This window comes from Scyliorhinus canicula, chromosome 3 (genome assembly GCF_902713615.1).
Source record: "Scyliorhinus canicula chromosome 3, sScyCan1.1, whole genome shotgun sequence".
NCBI lineage: Eukaryota > Metazoa > Chordata > Chondrichthyes > Carcharhiniformes > Scyliorhinidae > Scyliorhinus > Scyliorhinus canicula.
The window spans coordinates 71,196,664-71,216,859 of record NC_052148.1 but is presented as its reverse complement, the minus strand read 5'-3'; the positions used below and the strand labels follow the sequence as shown (position 1 = coordinate 71,216,859).

The window sequence follows — 20,196 nt, the reverse complement described above, 5'->3', positions numbered from 1 at the left end:
AGCAGTCTTTGAGGTTCAGAGCAGCCAGAACTTCATATGGGGAAGAGAGCCGATACCATTGCATTTGCTTCCCTTATTGCGCGCCGGAGAATCCTGCTCAGCTGGCGATCAGCAGCACCACCCACAGCTGCAGACTGGCTGGAAGACCTATCTGAATTTCCCCATCTGGAGAAGATCAAATACACCATCAGAGGGTCGGATGATGGCTTCTACAAAGCGTGGGGACCATTCATCAGCTTGTTCCCGGACCTAGGATTAAGGTGCCTGGGGCAAACTTTAGAAGCGATGTGCGAGGCAGGTTTTTTTGTTTTACACAGAGGGTGGCGAGTGCCTGGAACGCGGTGCCAGGGGAGGTTGTGGAAGCAGATACATTAGCGGCGTTGAAAAGGAATCTCGACAATTACATGGATAGGATGGGTATAGAGGGATAGGGCACTTGGAAATGCTGAGGGTTTTGGCCAAGGGTGGTATCATGACCGGTATAGGTTTGGAAGGCTGAAGGGCCTGTTCCTGTGTTGTTTTGTTCTTTGTTCTGTTTGAAGCAAACAATTTAGAAATTTAGAACAGTACAGCACAGAACAGGCCCTTCGGCCCTCGATGTTGTGCCGAGCCATGATCACCCTACTCAAACTCACGTATCCACCCTATACCTGTAACCCAACAACTCCCACTTAACCTTACTTTTTAGGACACTACGGGCAATTTAGCATGGCCAATCCACCTAACCCGCACATCTTTGGACTGTGGGAGGAAACCGGAGCACCCGGAGGAAACCCACGCACACACGGGGAGGACGTGCAGACTCCGCACAGACAGTGACCCAGCCGGGAACCGAACCTGGGACCCTGGAGCTGTGAAGCATTGATGCTAACCACTATGCTACCGTGCTGCATAAAAACCTCATCAAAAGGCTCGTCCGGGATTTGAACCCGGGACCTCTCGCAAATTCCGACAGCGAGACACCCAAAGCGAGAATCATACCCCTAGATCAACGAAGCCCTTAATGGATAGCAAGGGAGGAGAGGGGCGGGGGAGGGGACGCATGGGAACCACCAGAGCTAGATGAAGCCAACAGGAACGAGGGCGTGTGGTCAAAGGGGGAGAGACCCAAGAAAATGCCAGATGGGAGCCCAGGGAGAGACTGACACAGGGGCCAGAGAGTCCCCCCACAGAGCTGTAAAAGCAGAACAAATGACAAACTATCTATGGCGGAGGAAAGAGCCTAAGGTAGGGCCCAAAGACAGTAGGGCAAAAAAGAAACAGCATATAAATTGTAAATAATAACAGTTTCAGTCATCTCCTGTACAGTGTAAAAATGTTAACTTCAATTAAAAATATTTATTTAAAAAAAATTAAGATGGCTGATGTCATGCCGACAGTTCTCAAAGATCAAGAGCAAGTAGATGGTCAGAAGGAGGGACCCAGGTAGAGGGCAAACACAGGGGACAGTTGAAAGGATCATTGAATGTTATGACAGAATGTCTCACCCTCCCAAGCATTAGCAGTAAATTATAATTTCTCACATTAAAATCTCCAATTAAATTCAACATCTGAACATAGAAATTAGGAGCGGAAGTAGGCAATTCAGCCCTTCGAGCCTACTCCGCCATTCATTCAGATCACAGCTGATCTCTTCCTGGTCTGAAATCCACCTCCCCACCTGTTGCCCATATTCCTTTAACCTGTTTTTTTAAAAATCAGAAATATATATGGCTCACTGCACCGAAAGCAGACAAGCTCTCATTATGTACTTTTACCTCAAGTTGCACAAGCTCCAGTCTTGCAATACATAACTGCATATGTTACAAATGAATTACAGCAATAATCCAGGTGCTTATAAATGAATTACAAATATAGGTGCAGACATCATTTGGACTTGACATACGGTAAAGTGAGCACATAACATAGAACATAGAATTTACAGTGCAGAAGGAGGCCATTCGGCCCATCGAGTCTGCACCGGCTCCTGGAAAGAGCACCCTACCCAAGGTTAACACCTCCACCCTATCCCCATAACCCAGTAACCCCACCCAACACTAAGGGCAATTTGGGACACTAAGGGCAATTTATCATGTCCAATCCACCTAACTTGCACATCTTTGGACAGTGGGAGGAAACCGGAGCACCCGGAGGAAACCCACGCACACACGGGGAGGATGTGACCCATGCCGGAATCGAACCTGGGAATCTGGAGCTGTGAAGCGATTGTGCTATCCACAATGCTACTGTGCTGCCCATGAGAGCACATTCCAAAGGGTTAATATGTTTCCATATAAATTGTTTCATATCCTAATTTAAGTGTAATTAGATAAATTAATTGTTTCAGAATTTGACTCAAGCCACCGGAAGATGACTTATCACACAAGTGATAAATACAAAAGTGAATCTCTTAAATTGGTTACAGTCTCCCTCCTTGAAGTCTGAAAGCAGGTGACTTGAGAACATGTGCTTGCATAAAATTAGCCAGCATATACATTGTAAAAGTTTAAACTGGATAAAGGTAGCAGCACTGTTGGTCGACTTGAATTAAAAGTAAAAAGTGGCATATTCAGAATATTTACAACTTTACACCAGTCTTTCAAGTATTACCACAAAACCACTTCCAGTAAGGTTTTAGCTGTGTATAAGGCAGGAAACACCATTAGCCATATATCCACATTAATGATGTCAAACCATGTTTCAATCGAAGGCCATATTTGGAAATGTTAAGTATCTTTGAGAGGTGCACATTTACTAGGCATTTTTGCCAGAAATATTTACTGTTGCAACTGAGTTAGCTAATCTCAACTGTACGGCACGAAGCGTCACTTAGCACCCTGGTTTCCACAAACCAGGTCAACCAAAATGTGTCAGTTTTTCCAAGTCGAGCATAAAGACAATAACTGAAACCCACTGCTGAAATCAACAAAGTTTATTCCAAATTATTTTGCAAGATCTCAAAACTGTGCAGCATCTTGAAGCCTCCGGAGGTTTTCTTACCAATTTTCTACAGAGGCTATCAAAGTCCAAACTTACTACTGGTACAATTATGAAATGTATAAAATTATGTTTTAGGATTGCATCTTTTGGTAGTTTGGGACATCAGCTTTAAAAGGTAGGGTAGATGAAAGAAAGGGCTTACATGACCTGTGCTGGAGTCTGCCAGGCAATAAGTCAGGATGGTTCAATTGTTTAGAGATTGGAGGGAGACTCGGATTGTTTTACGGATAGGAAGGTGCAAAGTATTTGTGACAGGAGACCATGCCAGAAAATAGTGAGTATATCATGACTAGACTCCAAGTTTTCAATGGTCAAACTATTAATTTGTAAACAGTAAAGATGTAAACTACCCCATTACTTCTCAGGAGCTGCTTTCAAAGATAAATAATTAACATTTCTACTTAGTTACTAAGCAATGTGTTTCCCATTGCCATGAGGATGACGGCGAGGAAGCTGTCGTGTGCTGTGGAAAACTGATGCTAGGTGTAGCCACCTGGGTTGGCCACTTCCCGACTTTAAAATGGAGATTCACTAAGAATGCAGGGAAATTCAGCCAAGGACAAAAAAACAAGCAGGGGCAAAATCTGTATATTAGAACTTGCAGAACCAGACAGCACTGAAACTGACGACCATCTATATATTGATGAGTGATCCCCGGGAACAACTGAAAGTTAAGATAATCGAGGCCAAGCCAGACTCCTCGGCGCCAGCGGGAGCCAAGACAAAGGAAGGCCAACGGACACTTAGGAACCGCCCAGCGATCAGGGAACAGCTCCAGTATTGGAGAAATCGATCCAAGTAATCAGAACTCAGTCCAATCACTTGGAACCAGGTACGGGGTCCTCCCAAAAGGGCGCAAAGCCCCTGGGGACTATAAAGTAGAGTCCCCAAGTTCAATTTGTTCTTCTTGGCAGCTCTCAAAGAACTCTTGACCGTGACTCTCAACTCGGAGAGACTTGCCTAGCAGCTGCACCAACCAAGTAAGTGTCCAGTCAACGCACGCTACGAGATAGGCGCTCCTAACCCTTAGTCCATACCAGCTGGAAGCCTGCAGACGGAGGATTGAACGAGAAGCCAATTGTTTCCCTGACCTAGTGGGTCCCTTTCCCAAAGCTAAGTATTGGCCTGTTAGTGTTAGAAATAGCCTAGTGAATAGTATTTTATGTATAAGTAGCGATTGACTGTGTATATAAGAAATGTGTTTTGATTTGAACCTTACTAACTGGTGTATTGAGTTATTGATCAGCACTTGAACTTGAACCTCGTGGTGGCATCATAAAGATACCTGGCGACTCTAGAGCAAGGTGATTAAACAGAGCAAATTAAGTGTAAAGCACACTTAGCAACATAGGAAGCACGGGGAAACAAAAATTAATGGAGCTGTATTTACAAGGTACGTTCATACAGCCTGCTCTTTTTCACTCTGGCAATTTTGCGCTCTAGTGACCTCCGACATCACTTCCAGTGACAACATGCACATATTGAAAGAGAGTGGCATTCAACATAGGTTTGCACAGTACCATCCTACTAAGAACAGACTAGCACGTTCCATTTCCAGTGGATTGGTCCTCCCCACCAACAGCTGGTCTGCATGCCTCCTCCAGATGAAATCAGCTTTGGTCTGGAGGGTATAGCAACAGATCTATGCAAGAGTCATAGCAGGAACCCATTTTTCACTGTGGAGTAATTCTTGGCCAACATCATTTATTGTCCTTGGTGGAAGACACAATGTTTTGCTTTACTTTCCACCCCCCCCCCCCCGCCCCCGCTGTTCTATCTGTCCTTGTTTTCCAGTTGAACTATTTCTCTTGTTTTCAGAGGTTTCAACAAGTTGAATGCTGAACGTAGTTGCCTCTTCATCTTAATAATGCAGGAGAGATTTTAGTTATTAAATGAGCGATATTCCTACACATCTGCAGGAATTGATTAAGGCATTTCACCAGCGAACCATGTTTCCTGGTTGCTCTTAATGAATGTTTCATTGTATGAACAAAACTTTCTGCTGGTCTGCTCATAGCAGAATGGTACTGTGCAAACCTATGTTGAATGCAACTCTCTTTCAAAACATGTTTGAATTCTTGGGAGACAAATTGAAGTCCATTATCACTTACCAACTGCTCAGGGAATCCAAACCTACTTAAGGCTTCTCCTAGCCTCTCAATTGTCTTTTTCTCTTCAGGCCACTTTGAACGAGCATTGACTCTTACGAAGAACATAACAGTGCTAATGATGGAAGGTTTCATACCTTTATACATGAAGAACACATTCTAGCTTTCTCTTCAATCTCCGCATCCAATCCAGACCACCAGAAATAACTTCTCACTATTTCTTTCAAAAACTCCACAATGGCCCTTATGCAATTTGTTTAACACTCATCTTCTCAATGGGAGCAGAATGGTCACTGAGCTCCCAAAGAAGACATCATTACTATACAGAAAGCTCCAATTGTCTTGTGGAGTTTGACGTAAGGTTGTAATTCTGAGGTCTTGCCTCATTGTACTATATCCATTTCGGAGAGTATCGGATCGTTCCAAGTGTACTTCTTCATTTGTCCTGAAGTGGCAGATGTACTGTCTACCTGATCAAAGTAGAAGATACTTCCACTCCAGTAGTTTGACAAACTACTTGGTCGTGGTATTCGTGAGTCAGTCCTCGTTACAATGGAGACTAGCTTGCCGATAATTGACAGTATAACTGTGTGCAGATAAAAGCTATGCCCATCTCTGCATTCTACTTGCTGCAAGTGATGGAATTCCTCAGAGTGGTCCAAACATTTTTGTTAATGAACGGTGGTCTGTCAATAGTGTAAACCTAATTCCGTACAGGAATGGGGGAATCTCTTTCCTCCAAAGATATTCCCTAAGGCTTCCCTTTTCGATTTGTGCATAGTTACTTTTGGCCTTGCTCAATGTTCAAGACACAAAGGCAATGAATGGTTCTTTCTTCACCCGACTGCATGATGTGGGATCCCGCCGCTCCAACACCATTAGGAGATGCGTCACATTTTGGGGTAGGGTATGATCAAAAGGAGCAAGTACTTCACATTTCAGCAACACTTCTTTGGCTTGCACAAAAGTGTTGTTGCATTGTTGTGTTGGCACAGCAGGTTATGGATTGGTTTACAAATAGTTGCCAAATTTGGAACAAATCTTCCATAGTAGCTCAACAATCCTGGGAGGGATTGGAATTTATTAATGTTCTGATGTGCAGGAGCCTCTGTGATAGTCTTGAGCTTCAAAAGAGATTTGTGAACGCCTGTGGCATTTATCACACATCCCAAATACTCAGAATCACAGAATAATAGTGCAGAAGAGGCCCTCTGGCCCATCGAGTCTGCACTGACACATGAAAAACACCTGACCTGTCTACCTAATCCCATTTGCCAGGACATGTTATGACATGCCAAGTGCTCATCCAGATACTTTCCCCCCTTTTTAAAAAATAAATTTGGAGTAGCCAATTATTTTCCTTTTCCAATTATCAGGCAATTTAGCGTGGCCAATCCACCTGACCAGCACATTTTTGGGTTGTGGGGGTGAAGCCACACAGACATGGGGAGAATGCGCAAACTCCACACGGACAGTGACCCAGGGCCGGGATTCGAACCCAGGTCCTCAGTGCCGCAATCCCAGTGCTAACCACTGCGCCACATGACACCCCCAGATACTTTTTAAAGGACGTGAGGCAACCCACTTCTACCAACTTCCTAGGCAGTGCACTCAACAGGAGACTGGAAGAATCCGCACTTGTCCTTGCGGACTCAGTCCATGGCTTCCAATCTTTGAAGAGTAGCATCCAAATTCCAAAGATGTTCCTCTTTCTCTTTACCAGTGACTAGGATGCCATCCAGATAGCACTGGACTCTCCTTAGTCCACTCAGGATCTGATTCATTGTCCTTGAAACAATGCCAGACCTAATGTGATTCCACAAGGTAATTTTCAATACCGAAACAAATCTTTCTGTCCCACAACTGTCAGGAGTTCCTGTGACTTATGGTCTACATTAATCTCCAAGTATGCCTGGCTCAGGTTGATTATGCCAAAATGTTGACTCCTGCCAATCCCACAAACAGGTCATCCATGTGGGGTGGTGGGTATTATGTTGACTTCTTTATTTCTATGTGAACCACAAGCTGTTTCTTATATTAGTTCAATAGACAGTTTATTAATAAACACAAGACTTACTTCTATATGCAATGATACACGCGGCTATGCACTAAAGTAGACCTAATAACTAAGATTACCTTTTTTTTAAACTTTGGGGTGACAGGCTTTGTGCGGGAGATAAGGCCTTTATCTGTGTCCACGTGGATCGGTTGGAAGTCGTCAGGTTAGTCTCGGCTGGGCTCGTCCTTCAAGTAGCGATCGCGGGTCCTTGAACTTGGCTGGTTGATATGCTGCAATTGGTCGCACACAGGCCGGTCCAACAGAGGCCGATCCGTAGTTGCGCAGGGCTTCTTATTCTGCTCCCTTTTCGCACATTTTTGGGCGGTGCTACCTCAAGATCCAATGGATCAATAGTATCTTAGTCACCCTATTCGATTCTGCCAATTAGGGGCGGGTACCTCGATGGCTGGGCCGGTCCTAGCTATCATTGTCCCAGGCACGCATGCCTTTCCAAATAAGGGGAAGTGGCGCCGGTTAGTCTGCTTCTGTTGCCGTTCCTTGATTCGAGTTCTATTATTTTGGGGAAAATGGTGATTAACCTTTAATAGGTGCAAGTTTCTGTCAGATCTGACTCCTTTGCACAATACACAGAGGCTGTGTACTTGACTGTACCCCAAGTGGACCACAATTCCCATGGTATTTTGCAGGTGCCATTTTAGACGGCTACAATTATTCCGCACACAACACTGGATTACGGGTGACTTTAAAGTCAAATCCGTACGGATCCATCCATTTTGATGCCTGGTACCATTGGTGTAGCCCATTCACTGATACTGACAGGATCCAAGACTCCAGTCTTCCCAAGGCTCCTCCACTTTCGGCCTGATAGCACAGGGTATTAACCTTGCCTTAAAATATTTTGCTCATCTGCCTTCATTAAACTTCAATTTCGCTGTGATGTCTTTCAAACATAAGTGTGTGTGTGCCTCTTTTGTAAGGCATGATTCGTCATTAATCATCAGGTTGACTTCGGCCGAGTTCAGTCAAATCTTATGATTTCTATTTACTACATTTAAAGACAGATTTGCTGTACGCCCTTTAAATTGCGCAGCTACGTCAATGCGGCCCTGCGGTGGAACTACTTCACCAGAATATGAGTTCAACACTCAAGGAAACGTGTCTGACTTTTCAGTCTCGGGCACCAACGAGACTGCTGCCCCAAAGTTCGACTTCCATCCTTACTGGCTGTCTGTCCAGCAGAGGAGTGACCCAGTACCTATTCGTAACACCAGCAATGGCTAGCACATTCAGTGACAATTCACCTTCAGACTGAGTCGCCTTGTTTCTCTCAACTCTTTTGCACCACATGAATGCTCCTACGTATTATTTTTGCACATAGCTTGCTTTCTCTTCCAAGAGGCACTCTAAATCGCAATCTTCTCAATTTGTTATATGTTTTAGTGCCTGGCTTCTCCGGTTGCACTAAATCGTAGATTGAACTTTTTCCTTGGGATTGCAGGACTAACATACGAGGAGAGATAGAATCGGTTAGGATTGTATTTTCTGGAGTTCAGAAGGATGAGGGGGGGGAATCTCATGGAAACCTTTAAAATTTTAACAGGACTAGACAGGATAGATGCAGGAAGCATGTTCCCGACGATGGTTGTATCCAGAACCAGGGGCCACAGTCTGAGGATACGGGGTAGACAATTAAGGAAAAAGATGAGAAACTTCTTCACACAGAGTGGTGAGCTTGTGATATTTGTTACCACGGGACAGAGTTGAGGCCAAAACATTGTATGTTTTCAAGAAGCTGGTCGATATAGCACTTAGGGGATCAAAGGATAAGGGGGAAAGTGGGATTAGGCTATTGAATTGGACGATCACAATGAATGGCGGAGGAGACTCGAAAGGCCTCCTCCTGCTCCTATTTTCTATGTTTTTACCTCCCGTCGCACTATGGAACATGGGAGCCCAGACTCGTCTTTTTTTTTTTTGCAAGTGCAAAATAGTGAACATGCTCAGTATAGGAGCCCACTGCTCCACATTTTTATCAAAGGGTCTCAAAGTGCCAAAAACTCTCTTTCTAATGGGGGTTCCCAGTATGTACACTTCATAATTTGTTTTCAGCAGATACCTTGCTTTTCCTCTTTTAGCAAGGCACCAACCCGAGCTTCAGGTTTTTAAAAAACTAAACCAGCTCTATAACTGCTTTGTAGGAGATCGCTATTCATGTCTACCTCGCCCATTATGTCCAGAGTATACAAGAGCTTTTCTTCTAAGTTTTCTTTCCGACTTTTGGAACTTTCTTTCCTCCCAGGTGGCTGGCAGGCGCCGTTCAAAGTCCTTGTCGCTAGTTTTAGTGTTATGTATTGTGGAAAATTGATGCTAGGAAACACGGATTGTCAAAATTTAGGAGATTTACACGGTGTATTCACGAAAGGCTGCTTCTTCAATCTAGCAGTTTCCTGCACTAGTGACATCACTTCTGGTGACAACATGCATATATTAATTCACAGTACTTACAGCAATTACTAAGACTCAATATAAATACATAACAGAAACCACTTCAGGATCAGGTTACAGGCTTCCTTATAAAACTAGGCATATCACAGACCTACAGAAGTTGGGATTTTAGTTTTGTCTTGCGTGATCTGCAGCCAACCGAGAAGCAGAAAGCAAGAAAGAGAGTCAGCCAGGCCTGTGCCTTAAGCAAAGAAAATGCGAACGCTATTGTTCACCACACAGAACAGGGGTGGGAGCTTACACTCAAACCAAAGACAGAATTTGTGAGCAATTGAAAGGAAGCTGGAAGATTCACCTAGCTTCAAGCTGGAGTTCAACAGAGACAAATGTGAAGTGATTCATTTTGGAAGTCGAATTTGAATGCTAAATACAGGGTAACAGGCAGGATTCTTGGAATTGTGGAGGAACAGAGGGATCTTGGGGTCCATGTATATGGATCCCTCAAAGTTGCCACCCAGGTTGATAGGGTTGTTATGAAGGCATATAGTGTGTTGGCTTTCATTAACAGAGAGATTGAGTTTAAGAGCCTCAAGGTTTTTTTGCTGCAGCTTTATAAAACCCTGGTTAGACCACACTTGGAATATTGTGTCCAGTTCTAGTCGCCTCATTATAGGAAGGATGTGGATGCTTTGGAGAGGGTGCAGAGGAGATTTACCAGGATGCGGACTGTACTGGAGGGCATTTCTTATGAAGAAAGGTTGAGGGAGCTAGGGCTTTTCTCACTGGAGCGAAGAATGAAGAGAGATGACTTGATAGAGGTGTACAAGGTGATGAGAGGCATGGAGAGAGTGGATAGCCAGAAACTTTTCCCCAGGGCAGAAATGGCTGCCACAAGGGGACATAATTTTAAGGTGATTGGAGGAAGGTAGAGGGGAGATGTCAGAGGTAGGTTCTTTACACAGAGCGTGACCCAGTGGGTGCGTGGAATGCATTGCCAGCAGAGGTGGTGGAGTCAGAGTCATTAGGGACATTAAGCGACTCTTGGACAGGCACATGGACAGGCAGTAAATTGAAGGGATGTAGGTTAGTTTGATCTTAGATTAGGACAAATGGTCAGCACAATATCGTGGGCCAATGGGGACTGTACTGTGCTGTACTGTTCTCTGCTCTAGAGGAAGAGCCCTTGTGCATTACTCTCACAGTTAAAAGCAATTCTAGGGTTAGGAGTTACCCGACTGGGAAAGTAAAAAGGAAGCAACCCATTGAAAGCTCAGAGCAAATGTGAACTATTTGCAATAAGAACTGTATTTTTTTTTTGGAGAGGGATAAGTGACAAAGAACAGGGCAGCACGGTAGCATGGTGGTTAGCATAAATGCTTCACAGCTCCAGGGTCCCAGGTTCACTTCCCGGCTGGGTCACTGTCTGTGCGGAGTCTGCACGTCCTCCCCGTGTGTGCGTGGGTTTCCTCCGGGTGCTCCGGTTTCCTCCCACAGTCCAAAGATGTGCGGGTTAGGTGGATTGGCCATGCTAAATTGCCCGTAGTGTCCTAAAAAGTAAGGGGGGGGGGGGTTGGGTTGGGTTACGGGTATAGGGTGGATACGTGGGTTTGAGTAGGGTGATCATTGCTCGTCACAACATCGAGGGCCGAAGGGCCTGTTCTGTGCTGTACTGTTCTATGTCTATGTTAACCGTTTATTTCTCTAGTTCAAAGTACAAGTTGCCTACAACAGAAAATGGTGTTCGGTCAATAGTGTTTATTAGTCATTTGATATCATAAAATGGTTTAAAAATATAAAATCTTGACACATCATTCTTTGAGCTAATAACTGGAAGTCTGCATTTCTTTTTAAAAGTTACCAGTCTCTGTGGAGACTATAACAGTATTTCCTAACAATTGTAACTTGGGCGAACTCCTTTCTCATTCCCACTCTTTCCAATTTTGATGATGTAATGCACCAGTCAGATAGTACTATCTAATTTTCAAATAAAATTGTGCTGCAAGTCAGCGGGAGGGTACAGTTTACAAGCCAAATAAAACATGAATTATATTTTTCTGACATGAGCATTGCCCAACCCTCATTGCACTAAAGGAGTTGAGACTGAGCCATACAGCTTTTGCTTTAGAAACAAAACAGCAACCCAGAAGCTTCATGGTCATTCTGATTCCAGCCAACAAATTACCATATTTTCTGAATTCACAAAATGCTAACGGTGTGATTTGAATGAGTTACCTCGGAGATACCCAAGGAGTTGGTTATTTTATCCATAATGTGGATTCACACTAAATATGAATTTGAACTCTCCAACTCAACAGTTTATTTCTATTCAAAGCCTGTTCCCATTTATTGTTTTCTCCCAAGGTTGAAAACCCCATTATCCTATGCCATCCACTTGTCAATTCTACTAACTCATTTGGGTCAGTTTGCAACACCTCCCACAGTTGTGTCTTTACAAATTTTGTAGCCAGATTCCACAAACACGAATCTAAATAATTAATAAAGAAAACTAAAGTTGACACAGCACTAATCACTTCCAAACGTTTTTGAATCTGAGCAACAATAACTAACCTCCCCAAAATGTGGTTAAGGTTAGTTCAAATGAAGATTTGAAAACCTGAGATTACGAGGTTTTTGTTTGGAAGGGTCTGACAACCCTCGAGGGAGGGAGATGGATGGAATTGAAATACTACCCGAATGGAAGATTAAGTTCATGGGCTGAGTAGCCTGCTGTTGTTCCCATGTTTCTCGTTTATCCAACTTTCTATCCAGGGTACTATATTTTCGCTTTGACAATGTCACCTTGTAAAAATGCATATATACACTACTATATTTGTTTAATCTATAGAATCAGCCATTTCTGCAAAAGAATCAATAACATTTTCAAACACAACTTGCCTTTAACAAATTTGCACAATTGATTAACATGTGACCTTTAAATTTTATGATGTGGAGATGCCGGCGTTGGACTGGGGTGAGCACAGTAAGAAGTCTTACAACACCAGGTTAAAGTCCAACAGGTTTGATTCAAACACGAGCTTTCGGAGCGCAGCTCCGCCTGAGGAAGGAGCTGCGCTCCGAAAGCTCGTGTTTGAATCAAACCTGTTGGACTTTAACCTGGTGTTGTAAGACTTCGTACTTTAAATTTTATGTCAAATAAGAGCAATCTCACAAACTGACTGGAGTGATCTAACGCACCTGTTATATCTTTATATAGAGCGAGGAACTAATTGTTACATGAACATTTAATACTTCATTGTATCCATATGCCAAGTAACAATACCAGCCACATGGAGAGTAGCAAGAAACTTACTCAATTAAGCTCCAGCAATTTGTGTCTAATGTGTGATTTCTAACTTATGGGAACTAGAAGACATGAAGCACCCACCTTATCCTTCTCATCCTTCTTTTTTTTTAATATAAATTTAGATTACCCAATTATTTTTTCTATTAAGGGGCAATTTAGAGTGGCCAATCCACCTACTCTGCACATTTTTGGGTTGTGGGGGCGAAACCCACGCAGACACGGGGAGAATGTGCAAACTCCACACAGACAGTGACCCAGAGCCGGGATCGAACCTGGGACCTCAGCGCCGTGAGACGGTTGTGCTAACCACAAGGCCACCGTGCTGCCCTTTCTCATCCTTCTTTAAAAAGGTGTCACATACATCCACAACTTTGCAGTCCGTTGCCACAATTTGAAGATGAAAGGGTCCATGCCACAGTGCGGCATGGTAGCACATTGGTTAGCACTGTGGTTTCACAGTGCCAGGGTCCCGGGTTTGATTCCCCGCTGGGTCACTGTCTATGCAGAGTCCCCGTGTGTGCGTGGGTTTCCTCCAGGTGCTCTGGTTTCCTCCCACAGTCCAAAGACTTGCAGGTTAGGTGGATTGGACATGCTAAATTGCCCTTAGTGTCCAAAAGGTTAGGAGGGGTTATTGGGTTAAGGGGATAGGGTGGAGGACTTAAAGTGGGTCGGTGCACTTGATGGGCCGACTGGCCTCCTTCTGCACTGTATGGTTTATGTTTTATAGTCACTTCAAAACTCTCATTATTCTTCAGTAATATTAACACGTTTTAGTTCCTCCAATGATTAATTATGCTACAGTGCCAACTCTAAACCAATGAACAAAATTGGTCCGCAGTTACCTTCTCTGTGAATCAATATTTTATGCCAGTTCCGCAACATGAACATGATGCATGAGCATCAGTCAATGATCTTTATGTAATATTTACTGCAATATCTTCACAATTTTCAGAGATAATGAATCCTAAGTTAATACAAACATATCTTGTGCATGAACTGTGATTAGACTAGGCTAATGCATTTAAATTATCTTCAGTCACAATAAGGACACTGAGCATCATTCTATGAAGACTAAAATTTCTGAAAAACAACTCAAATTGGACTTCAGTCTACTGTTTGCTTAGGAAGACATGTATTTCTATAAATTAAGCAATTTAATTAATTGTTCTTCCTGTCTGGACACCAATTTCAACAAGCTATTTGAAATACTTATTAACTGCCCGATTTGTTGAACTGAAGTTGCTTTAAACAAAGATACAATACACTAGGAATTAAATTCTACTACACAAGCTTGTGCCAAAAATAATCGATTGCTTGAGGGGAAAAAACAATTTTATTTTTGTTTTAAAGCCGGTGAACAAATTAGAATAATTGCAAAACTTAAAACTCAAATTTGCACTAAATCATCAATATCTAACTTCCCTTGAGATTTTCCATGTCTGTACCTAGTCCAATCTCTACTTTCGTTTCATCTCGATTTCCTCTCCAACTTTGCAGTCACTTTCTTCTCCGTAGTAGTTTGAAGCAAGGTCTAGATTTCATAAGGTGGGAGTGTGGGGCAAATTCATTGTAGGCATATTGCTTTGCAGTAGTCATGCACACACAAAAATCACATGGGAGCCAACCTGGTCAGATAGAAAAAGCACAGAATGTACTCTGCCTCTCTGATAAAGCACTACTGCGTAAAAGGAAAATTTCAAACAAATATTAAAAGTGACTTAAGGGATGATTTTGCAACCAGTTGGTTTGAGCCAAATGCATGAATGTAGATACTGATTAAAGAATTATTCACAAATCTCAATGCTCAAACTGCTATATAAAACACTTACTGAAGGAAATATCTATAAATGTTATACTAAATCATTACATCTTTCTCTAAAAATATCCATTTGGCCTGGTTTAGAAAAGAAAATCACGTCAACTTGGCCCTGCTAGTATCTGTCGACCAAGTCAAAAAGTCATGGGTTCAATCCACCAAACATATAATCTAGGCATTACTAACAAAGTGTTACATTGCCAGAGATGCATTCTTTTGTGAGGCATTATATCAATGCTCTGCCCCATCAAGTGGCTATAAAAGATTTCAGGGTAATATTCAAGTTGACACAGGGAGCTTACACTGATTTCCAGGCCAATATTCCTCCCACAACCATCACCACCAAAAATAAACAAATTTATAATTTATTTCACTGCTGTTTGTGGGATTTGTCTCTACATAAATGGGCTACCACGTTTATATTTAAAACAAGAGTCTACACTTTAAAAGTAGATCAGTTTTTTTGGGATGTCCCGAGAACATGAAAAGGTGCCACAGAGATGCAAGATATTTCTTTTCACCAATACGATACCATTGCATCACAAGATGGACATTTCATTGAGGTTTCACAAAAATATGAAAAACACGACTCAAAACAGCAAATTTGATACTGCTTCTAGCCCATCAGCAATTAGCTGGACCATAAGCAACACACACCACCATTTATCACTGAGCCCAACCAAATGTGTTAACTCATAGCCCAAGTGAGCATTGCCTGAAACCTTCAGTGTTGATGCACCCAAAGTGCAAATTATCATAGGATCATAGAATTTACAGAGCAGATGGAGTCTGCATCAGCTCTTGGAAAGAGCATCCTACCCAAGGCCATACCTCCACCCTATCCCCGTAACCCCACCTAACCTAAGGGCAATTTATCATGGCCAATCCACCTAACCCGCACCACTTTGAACTGTTGGAGGAAACCGGAGCATCCGGCGGAAACCCACGCAAACACGGAGAGAACGTGCAAACTCCACACAGACAGTGACCCAAGCCAGGAATCAAACCTTGGACCCTGGAGTTGTGAAGCAACTGTGCTACCATTGTGCTACCTTACCACCAATTGCTTAATGTGCTTTCACCAAATAACTAATTTATTTAAAGAAGTGATACTTTTCCAATCAAACAGTACAATGATGTGCAGAAATAGAGGTTATATGGGAAATGTAACAGCAGGGGAGTGGAACTAACTGGAAATCTCTTTCAAAGAGTTCACAGACACATGGACCGAATAACCTTCTTCTGTGCTGTATGATTCTATCGAAAGCAAGTTAGATATGAAGAAAAAGAGGAATGTTTTCAGCAGAGGTCATAGAAAGCTGCATATTATAGTTGGGGTAAAGGAAGATAAAATGCTGATGTCTTTATGTGTTTACTTTTACACCTCAAACTTGTTTTTATTCTTTCATGTGATGTGTGCACCACTGGTAAGGCCAATATTTGTTGCCCATTCCGAATTGTTCTTTTCAAGTGTCACCAGGGAGCCATCTTCTTGAACCGCTGCAGTCCATCTGGTGTAGGTACACAGTGCTGAAGAGACGTTCCAGGATTTCTATCCTGCAGCAATGAGGAAATGGGGCTGGTTTAACTCATTTGGCTAAATCGCTGGCTTTTAAAGCAGACCAAGCAGGCCAGCAGCACTGTTCGATTCCCGTACTAGCCTCCCCGGACAGGCGCCGGAATGTGGCGACTAGGGGCTTTTCACTTCATTGAAGCCTACTCGTGACAATAAGCGATTTTCATTTTTCAAATGGCAATATATTTGTAAGTCAGGGTGGTATGTGGCTTGGAGGGGAATTTTCAGGTTGTGGTGCTCACATGCATCCGCTGCCCTTGTCCTTCTAGGTGGTAGAGGTTGCTGGTTTCGAAGCTGGCATTGAAGGAGCCTTGGCAAGTTGCTGCACTGCATCTTATATAAAGTGCTCAATGCTGCCACTGTGCGTCGGTGGTGGAGGGAGTGAATGGTTAGGTTTATATATGGGATGCTGAACAAGTGGGCTGCTTTGTCCTGGATGGCATCAATCTTGAGTATTTTTGAAGGCGGAATCATTTAGGCAAACTGAAGATTTACAACTTGTATATGGTGGACAGGATTCGAGAAGTCAGGGAGTTACTCACCCCAGAATTCCCAGCCTCTGACCTGCTCTTATAACCACAGTATCTATATGGTTGGTCAGTTCAGTTCCTGGTCAATGGTAACCCCCCAGGATGTGGCTAATTGGGGATTCAGCAATTGTAACAGCATTTTTTTTTTTTTTAAACAAACAATTTTATTGAGGTAGTTTTTTGGCATTGTAAACAGTTACAGACATCAACCGAAAGAAAGCAAAAAAGGCAAAAATGTGCAAACATCCACGTACATTCAATACTTCAATCGTAACATACTGCACAAGCCCGCTCCTCTCCCACCGGCACTACCCGCCAATTTATCCCTCCTACTCTACTCTAACTTTCGGGCGAACCCCTGTACAGATCCCCTCAGGGCGAACTTAATTTTTTCCCATACCCAGGAAGCTCGACATGTCCATAAGCCACAACTCAGTCTTCGCGGGCTTTGAGTCCCTCCTGAAGAACAGCTCAAATTGAGATTGTGGCTACCCAAGTCAAACCATCGTTTTCATGTAGAATTTCTTCCCCGAGAGATACATTCCTGGCATCATAACCATTCGCAGAATAGATTCTTAACATTGACATTGAACTATAACTAACTCAGCCACACAAATAACTGTCTCAGCCACACAATTTCTAAAAGTTCTAATACCAAGGATCCCACAAACCAAGATTTATATTCCATGACATGGGGGCGCCATGGTGGTGCAATGGTTAGCACTGCTGTCACATGCCGCTGAGGGCCCGGGTTCGATCCCGGCCCCGGGTCACTGTTCGTGTGGAGTTTGCACATTCAGCCCATATCTGCGTGGGTCTCCTCCCCACAACACAAAGATGTGCAGAGTAGGTGGTTTGGCCATGCTACATTGCCCTTTAATTGGGAAAAAATTAATTGTGTACTCTGTATTAAAAAAAAATTCCATGACCGAGCTCAGTAAGTCGGGGGTCATTGTTGCTTTATCACATTGATGCTATTCCATCCAATAGATAATGCTATTTACTCATTTATTTATTTTTTCGATTCATTCAGGGGATGTGGACATCACTGGCCAGGTCAGCATTTATTGCCCATCCCTAACTGCCCTTGAACTAGCTGGCTTTCTAGGCCATTTCAGAGTGAATTTAAGTGTCACCACATTGCTGTGGATCTGGAGTCACATGTAGGCCAGATCTGGTACGCGTGGCAGATTTCCTTCCCAAGAAGAACATTAGTAAACGAAAGGAGTCTTTACGACAATGGTGTCATGGTCACCATTAGTCTTCGAATTTCAAATATTAATTTAATTCAAATTTCATCATCCGCCATGGCTGGATTCGAACCCAGATTCCCAGAGCATTACTCTGGGTCGCAGCAGTAATATCATTGACAAAATAAACTGTAATTAAATGGCTATCCTGAAATTCTGCCCCTTTATGATGCAATTTGAAGTCGAGAATTTTCAGCCACATCTGGGCATTCTGAACACGTGGATTTTTCAGAATGTTAAATCATGCAAACTATATTAACAGGATTTAGAAGCAAGAAGGATGCTTCAATTCACCGAATGAGGATTTCAGAGTTTAATAGCTTTTTCCTATAGAATTTTGAACAAAAGCCTTGCTGAATTCGTAAAGCTCCCCAAAAAGTTTTATACACATTTTGGCTCCTAAAAGTCCCTCTTTCTCGAAGTTGCCAAACTCTCCTGCTTTGAACCATGTCGTTCAGGGGAAAAATGCACTGGAGAAGCTGTGTACATAGATATTATGAACAAGACGAGTGTGAAGGAGCTGGTTAGGTGTGCACACAACAAACAGCTGCATACGAGTTGTTTACAGTGCAGATGGATTGTGTTTAGCCAGCCCCAATCTATTGCATTTGCATATGTTCTTGGTGGCTTGACAAATTAAGACGACTGGAGATGTGGTTGACTGCAGTGGATGACCTGCAGCACCTTTTGGGTCTGTGCTGATGGAAGCTCACAGCTGGCCACCCAGCTGTGAAGTGTTTTCAGTACCGTAAGAAGTCTTACAACGTCCAACAGGTTTGTTTCGAATCTAGTTTTCGCATTCACCTGAGGAAGGAGCTGTGCTCCAAAAGCTCATGATTCAAAACAAACCTGGTGGATTTAACCTGGTGTAAGACTTCTTACTGTGCCCACCCCAGTCCAATGCCGGCATTTCCACATCATGGTTTTCAGTACCAGCAAAGCAATGTCGTATCCTCAGCTACTATCAGTCATGCCAATTTTTTTTGTACATTGCAAAAGGATGGTTGGAGATAAGAATTCTCCCTGACATGTAGATACCAACCCATGTGCTACCTTCACCTGGCCTGTGAACCGATGCAGTTATTGGTATATGGTCACTGAAATGTCTGCACAGGCAATAATGTGGAGCTATAGGTGACAGATGGTTGAATGTTGAGGACAAGGTGCAATTATTCATCCAATTCTGAAGTAGGATGCACTACTCCTGCAGAAAGGACTCCCACTGACCACCAACCGTGGTCGCCATTCTCACCATGAGGCCCGGCCCCAAAGGGGTTTCCCTTTGTCCAGGGGCCATCCAAAGTAGCTGCTTACGATGCCATCTTGTTCCCCGTTTCCGCGATTAACCTGCTGAAGCCAGTCTCGAGCCCAACCCACTTGTCATTTCTGCCTCCCTCCACTTGCCGTATCCCCCCTTCTGTCCACCGTCCCTCCGTGTGTGCATGTGTGCGCCGGCAGATGCTCTCTCCTAGGTGGGAGATGCACCGCGACCCCCACTCTCATACCTCCTTCTGTTAGCTTTCCAGCTGGTGCGATGGCCCCCCTCCTCCCTCCCAGGGTCAATCCAATCCTCTCTTCCCCTGCTCTGTTGGTGTCCCTTCTATCTCCACCTCACCCTCTCCTGCGCTCTGCTGCCCTCGCCCTCTCTTTCCTATGAGCTGGCTCCCCTGTTCATTGCGAGGCTATGTAGTCCTGCACAAAAATGTCCTTTTATTTTCTTCACCTCACCGCTGTCCTCTCTTGCTATTTGTCCAAATCGTTCTTACGGATGAACTTGTCCCCCTCTGTTGGGTCAGTAGGTTACCCAATGCCTGGCTGTGAATAACATACCAAATCTGACCTTGTTCTTATATAGGGCCAACTTTGCATGGTTAAATTTGGCCATGTGCTTTGCCAGGTCTATCCCAATGACTTGTTACATTTTGATTTTATGTCCCTCCCAGTTGTATGCCTTCTTATAGAATCACTGAATTTACAATGCAGAAGGAGGCCTTTCGGCCCATCGGGTCCGCACCGGCCCTTGGAAAGAGCACGCCATCCAAGCTCACACCTCTACCCTATCCCCGTAACCCAGTAACCCCATCTAACCTTTTTGGACACAAAGGGCAATTTAGCATGGCTAATCCACCTAACCTGCGTATCTTTGGACTGTGGGTGGAAACCGGAGC

General features: G+C 43.5%; 1 protein-coding gene and 1 non-coding gene across 3 annotated transcripts in view; both read right to left on the bottom strand.

Moving 5' to 3' along the window:
• Positions 1–20,196, bottom strand: part of ube2r2 (ubiquitin-conjugating enzyme E2R 2) — a 157,758-nt gene that overhangs the window by 104,809 nt on the left and 32,753 nt on the right. The window lies entirely within an intron of this gene.
• Positions 909–999, bottom strand: trnap-ugg. The gene is given in 2 exon segments: positions 909–944; positions 963–999. It is a non-coding gene; the product is annotated as a tRNA-Pro (tRNA).